Source organism: Cetorhinus maximus, chromosome 18 (assembly GCF_964194155.1).
Source record: "Cetorhinus maximus chromosome 18, sCetMax3.hap1.1, whole genome shotgun sequence".
NCBI lineage: Eukaryota > Metazoa > Chordata > Chondrichthyes > Lamniformes > Cetorhinidae > Cetorhinus > Cetorhinus maximus.
In genome coordinates this window covers 90,842,087-90,849,037 of record NC_135896.1, presented here as the reverse complement: position 1 = coordinate 90,849,037, position 6,951 = coordinate 90,842,087, and the positions used below count along the sequence as shown (strand labels likewise).

The window sequence follows — 6,951 nt, the reverse complement described above, 5'->3', positions numbered from 1 at the left end:
AGGATGGTTGCTGAGGGGGCGGATAGTCCTCCCAGCCGGGAGGGGGCAGTGTGAGCCGGAGAGTATCACTGTGGGAGCGGCTGGTCCTCCCGGCCAGGAGCGGGCAGTGTGCGCGGGAGGGTGGTTGCTGAGGGAGCGGCTAGTCCTCCCGGCCGGGAGGGAGGTAGTGTGAGCGGGAAGGTATCGCTGAGGGAGCGGCTAGTCCTCCCAGCCGGGAGGGGGCAGTGTGCGCGGGAGGGTAGTTGCTGAGGGAGCGGCTAGTCCTCCCGGCCGGGAGGGGGCAGTGTGAGCGGGAGGGTGGCTGCTGAGGGAGCCGCGGCCACTCTTGGCCTCGCACGGTATCTGCCTGGGCTTCAGGAGGTGGCGGCTGTTGGTCACCAGGGAAAAGGTTTGGGAGAGAAAGAGGAAAAGGACAAGTGAGTGAGTGAGTTTGCGACGGACTGAGAGAGTGTGAACAGGAGAGAGAGAAGCTGGAAATGTGAAATAAAAGCAGACCGTGCTGAGTATCTGCAACAGTCCCTCGATTGAAACTTGTTGCTGGTTCCTGTAGTGAGAGGCTGACTGACTGAGGGAGCCTGAGCTTCACAGGATGTGTCTCCCAACCTGACTCTCAGGCCCAGAAACTCCCTTCCTGCCAGCCTGTTAAATCATTCAGTAAAGATACTGACCCAAATTCGGCCGCCCTTTCCCTTCGCCTCAAAAAAAACACTTGCAATTTTGACACAGGTAATTTCAGTGAAAGAAGTGGGATTAGGACATGTTTTATTTATTTACATTAACTGTCCCCCCCCCCTCCCCACTACTCTTGGTGGTGATAGGGTGGCAGGGTTGGGGTGATGGTGTTGGAGTGGCAGGGTGGTTGGGTTGGTGTGGTGGGGGTGATGTTGGGTTGGGGGTGGTGTTAGGATAGAAGGGGTTGGGGTGGTGGTGGTAGTGATAGGGTGGTATTAGGGTGGCAGGGTGATGGGGGTGGGGTGGTGGGGGTGGGGTGGTGATAGGGTTGGGGGGGTGGAAGGGTTGGGGTGATGGCATTGGAGTGGCTGGGTTGGTGTGATGAGTGCTACAGTTGGGGTGGGGTTGGAGGAGGAGAGTGGTGGTTTGGGGTGGGGGAAGTGTTGTCCAGGAAATGCTCCACGCAGGAGAGTTCTTTTGCCCCTTTATATTTATTATAAATCCAAAAATATTTTCTTTAAAATGCAGGGTTTAAATGCTGGGCTATTTTGTTGTTGTGGAAATTATCTTGGTCTCCAAGTGAACTGAAATTACTTTTGGAAGAAGTAATAATTGAGAAATGTCAGTGGAGGATGTCAGTGGGTTTGAGGAGGAGTGTTAATGATGTCTTCAAAATGCCAGTTGGGAAGGACTTGAGTTTGTTTATGTTCCAGCAAAGCTAAATGTCGGAATATGTTGCCACGTGCAGCTTAATTAAAACAGATTTTCTTTCAACGTTTCCAATGAATGGCCAGTTTGGAATTATCATCTGGCTATGATCATGTGACCACTTTCTAGCCAGTTCTCGTCACTTTGTAGGTCATCTTGTTGACTTGGTGTAAGTATTCAAATATGATACTGAAAACGAGGGAGTGCCAGTATTACTGACAGTTCCAAAATAGTTGCAGAATTTTAAGATATGCAATTCTCATCTCTCTCAGCAATTATACATCACTGCTGGAATCTTTTTAATTGGCAAAGACTGTTCCTGCTCAGTTTTAGTCTGTGGTCATTTACAGAAGCTAGTCTATCTCTACCAGGCCCTTTTCACTTATGCCATTGCTTCCCCTTTATTCGAGGTGTAATGGTATTAGTATTCCAGAGACCCAGGGTAATGCTCTGGGGACCTGGGTTTGAACCCAACAATATCTGAAATTAAGAGTCTAATGAAGACCATGAAACCATGTCAATTGTTATAAAAACCCATCTGGTTCGCTAATGTCCTTTAGGGAAGGAAATCTGTCGTCCTTACCTGGTCTGGTCTACATGTGGCTCCAGACCCACAGCAACGTGGTTTACTCTTAAAATGTCCTCTGAAATGGCCTAGCAAGTCTCTTAGTTGTATTGAACTGCTAAAAACAAGTGCAATGGTTCAAGAAGGCAGCTCACCACCACCACTTTCTCAAGGGCAATTAGGGATGGGCAATAAATTCTGTCCTAAGCCAGCGACACCCACATCTCATGAATTTTTTAAAAACTCATTTTTTGTTCAATATTTTACTTTATTTTGGAGCAATCATGCACAGTAAGTGGCCTTTCATGCTTCAAAAAAAAACCAAAGATCAAACGTGGCAGCAGTTTTTAATTTATCACAAAGACTTGAAGTCTAATGACATATTCACGGTGTTTTCCCCACATTTACAGTTTTCAATGAACTCAAGTTTGTAAAGATGAGAAGCTGGGCAAGGAATAGTCCAGACTGGTGGCAACAGAGGCATGGGTGAGGGCTTTTTGCAGCAGGTGAACTGAGGTGGGGGTGGAGGCAGGGGGATGTTGCAGAGGTGGAAATGGGCAGTTTTGGTGATAATGCCATTTCAGTGCTCCCATGGTAGAAGGGTTGAGATGAGTAATGGTGTGGAAGTAGACACTATTCGAGTTGATATAGGGGAATAGAAATTGCTGCAATTACATTTTCATGCTCGGAGTGGACCTGGCACTTGGAGCACAAAAAGAAAGCCCAAAATCTTTGTCCCTTGTTAATTAAAACAGGAGGAAGGCAGATATCCAGCCAAGCTGTATGTCATGAGAGAACAGAGGTCACAGAGCATGAGAGTGCCAAAAGCATTATATCCAAACAAAGCAAACTATGTAGACTTGAGTGCATTGACTAATGTAGATTGGGTAACTGTATTCAGTGAAATTACGTAATCAGTAGTTAGCATTTAAAGGATGAATACATAATTTGCAACAGATGTACATCCCTCTTTCCCTGGTACTGATGCCAGTGGCCCATGAAGTTAAACTCCTTCCTACCACACCACTCCTTTAGCCATACATTTAACTTTCTAATCTGGTTATCCCTATACCAGTTGGTGCATGGCTTAGGGAACAGCCCAGAGATTATTACTTTTGAAGTCCAGCTTTTTAATTTGGACCCAAACTCCCTATACTCTCTCAGCAGAACATATTCCCTGGTTCCACTTATGTTGTTGGTTCTTACATGGACCATGACAACTGGATCCTCCCTTTCTTCCTCCAAGTTCTCCTCCAGATGTGAGGAGATGTCTTTACCAGTTTAATATTGGTGACGACTGAATGGAAAGCTGCAGAGAATGGAGTGAGCTGTGAATAACAAAAGCAATTGTATTAAACTGTACATTGCAATGGTTAGTAAGATGTATACTGCGGGTACCACTTATCTGTACATGTAGAAGAGGCTGCATTAATGATTTTCAAAATATCTCATAAAATTTTCTCAACTCATTATATTGGATGAGGGAAGATTGAATTTAAATTCTGGAAATTGAAATTAAAATTTTCTTTGAGACTTGACCTGACTTCATTATTTGTGATTGCAATTTGACTAAAGGTGTTACTCATCCCTGCAGAATTGTTTCATAGTGAGCCCTGAAAGGACTTTGCATCAAGCTTTACTAGTCTATCCGTATGTGTCTGTAATAGCATCAAGTAACTTGCGTATTAAAATTAATTCCTGTGTAAAATGATTTTGACAATCCCTAATGATTAAATTTAAAATCATTGGAAAACCGTATGCTCCCTCCACCAATGATGCACAGTGATAGCAGTGTGTACCATCTACAAGATGCACTGCAGCAACTCATCAAGCCTCCTTAGACAGCACCTTCCAAACCCACGACTGCTACCATCTAAAAGGACAAAAGCAGCAGACACATGGGAACACCACCACCTGGAAGTTCCCCTCCGAGCCACTCACTATCTGACTTGCTGTTCCTTCACTGTCGATGGGTAAAAACCCTGGAACTCCCTCCCTAACAGCACTGTAGGTGTACCTACACCACGGATTGCAGCGGTTCAAGGCAGCAGCTCATCATGACCTTTTCCAGGGCAATTAGGGATGAGCAATAAATGCTGGCCTAGCCAGAGATGCCCACGTCCCATGAATGAATTTTTAAAATGCTCACGTTGTAGCAACAGTGGCTGTTTCCAGCTGTAGTACTGAAGACTTGTGCTCCAGAACCAGCCACACCCTTAGCCAAGCGGTGCCAGTACAGCTACAATGCTACATATACCCAACAATGTGGAAGAATGCCCATGTATGCCCTGTCCAGAAAAAGCAGGACAATTCCAATCTGGCCAGTTACTGCCCCATCAGTCTACTCTCAATCAGCAAAGTGAAGGAAGGTGTCATTGAAAGTGCTAAAAAGCAACATTCACTCAGCAATAGCCTGCTCCCCTGTGCTCAGTTTGAGTTCTACCAGGGCCACTCAGCTCCAGATCCCATTAGAGCCTTGGTCCAAACATGGATGAAAGAGCTAAATTCCAGAGGTGAGCTGAGTGACTATCCTTGACATCAAGATAGCTTTTACCCAAATGTGACACCAGGGAGTTCTGGTTGTAGTCCTACCAAGCACAAAGTAAGATGGCTGTGGTTGTTGGAGGCCAATCATCTCGGCCCCAAGACATCACTGCAGGAGTTCTTCAGGGTAGTTTCCCAGACCCAATCATGCTTCATCAATGACCTTCCCTCTATCATAAGGTCAGAAGTGCGAATGTTCACTGATGATTGCACAATGTTCAGCACCATTTGTAATTCCTTAGATACTGAAGCATGCAGCAAGGGCCAATTTATCAACCCATGCTAGCTTGGACTAATAAGTGGCAAGTAACATTCACGCTACACAAGTACCAGGCAATGACTATCTCCATCAAGAGTGAATCTCTTAATCTCTCCTTGACATTTAGTGGCACTATGATTGCTGGATGCCCCACCATCAACATCTTAGAGGGTAGATGGACTAACCATATTAACACTGTGGCTACAAAAGCAGGTTGGAAGCTGGGAATTCTGAGGCAAATAATGTGCATCCTGACTCCCCAAAGCCTGCCACCATATAGAAGGCACAAGTCAGGAGTGTGATGGAATACACTCCACTTGGCTAGACAAGTGCAGCTCTAACAACACTGAATAAGCCCAAAGCCATCCATGATAAGCAGGCCGCTTGATCAGCACCCCATGCACCATCTTAATCTCCTCCCAGCAATGGCAGCAGTGTGTACCATCTACAAGAGGCACTGCAGCATTTCACCAAGGCTCCTTCGACAGCACCTTCCAAACTGCAGCAGGCGCATGTTCCCTACCAAGTTACTCACCATCCTGAGCTGGAAGTATAGCACTGTTCCTTTAATGTTGCTGGGCCAAAATCCTGAAACTCTCCCAAACTGCATTCTGGGTGTACCTACACCACATGCAGTGGTTCAAGAAGGTAGCTCACCACCACCTTCTGAAGGGCAGATGGGCAGTAAATGCTGGCCTTGCCGTCGACACTCTCATCATAAGAATGAAGTTTTAAAAAGTAGCATGTGTGCATTTTTTGTCGATGAATAGGATAATGTTGTGGGATGATGGGGATATTAAACTGGATGGGAACTAATTGGAGAAGCAAAAATACGAGGGAACAACATGGGGGGTAGGGGGCAGTGAAATAAAGCCTGAAACAAGGAAAATTGAAGATGCTTTGTTTCAGAGAAAGAAAACAGAGTAAATAAGATGGACAGAAACAGGCTTCACTGTGGATTAGCTATAGTCCGGATTGTTGTTTAATTTGCTTTCATATAGAAATCCAATTGTTTTACTTGGCTGTGTATTGCAGCTTGTGTCATTGGAGACCCTAAATACCACTCTGGTCTGACTAGGATCAGCTCTTCTTTTCTAGTTGCTTTTCTGTACTGCCTTGAAACCGGACATATGTTTCCGAGTTGCTGGTTAAAGCTAATTTGTACCTGTTCCAGATAATGTTCATTGTATTTTTTTAATTTATAATTGACTATGTGCTCAGACTGTGTCAAAGCATGAGTAGCAAATTTAAGTGGCAGTCTTGTTACTAGGAGGATTCAAAGCCAACATATTTGATATGGTTAATAATTTCTGCAGAAGTTTTCAGCCTCCTGCTACAGTATTGCTGGCCTGCTTAACCCCTAATTTACATGATTGCTGTTCGCATTAAGATGTAGGGGAGATGGTGACATAGTGGTAATGTCACTGGACTAGTAAACCGGAGGCCCAGGCTAATGCTCTGGGGACATGGGTTCAAATCCCACCACGGCAGCTGGTGGAATTTAAATTCAATTAATCAAAAAATAAAACAGAATATAAAGATAGTCTCAGTAATGGCGATGAAGCTATCATCGATTCTTGTAAAAACCATCTGATTCACTAATGTCCTTTAGAGAAGGAAATCTGCCATCCTTACCTGGTCTGGCCTACATGTGACTCCAGAGCAATTGGTTGACTCTTACCTGCCCTCTGAAATGCCACTCAGTTCAAGGGCAATTAGGGATGGGCAAAAATTGCTGGCCTTGCCAGCGATGCTCACATCCCTTTGAAAGAATATATTTTTTTAAATGCCATCTTTGGCTGAGATGGTTGTAGTCCGACCTAGCACAGATGGTTGTGGTTGTCGGAGGCCAATCATCTTGGCCCCAAGACATCGCTGCAGGAGTTCTTTCGGGTAATTTCCTAGACCCAACCACCCTTAGCTGCTTCATCAATGACCTTCCCTCCATCATAAGATCAGAAGTGTGAATGTTCAATGTTGATTACACAATGTTCAGCACCATTTGCAATTCCTTAGATACTCAAGCAGTCTATGCTTGCATGCAGCAAGGGCCAATGTAACTAGATCAAAATTGAGAGTTGTACAGTGAGGGTTCAGCTTTTCAATACTTTTAGTATTGCTGAAAAAAGAGATGCCTAAGCTTTCGCCATGCACTCATTAGGACACTTGGCAGGAATGTGAATTCTTTGCAATGCCAATGCAT

General features: G+C 45.0%; 1 protein-coding gene across 8 annotated transcripts in view; it reads left to right on the top strand.

The window, feature by feature from the left end:
- Nucleotides 1-282: 282 nt before the first annotated feature.
- Nucleotides 283-6,951, top strand: part of LOC144693337 (serine/arginine-rich splicing factor 5-like) — a 29,722-nt gene continuing 23,053 nt past the window's right edge. Inside the window, exon 1 of one of the 8 annotated variants that reach the window (XM_078563153.1) lies at nt 283-420. The gene's annotated coding sequence lies outside the window, so the exon portion shown is untranslated. Of the gene's footprint in view, nt 727-3,298; nt 3,318-6,951 lie in introns of those variants that run through there. The other 7 variants (XM_078563148.1, XM_078563149.1, XM_078563152.1 and 4 more) reach the window with 7 other exon arrangements.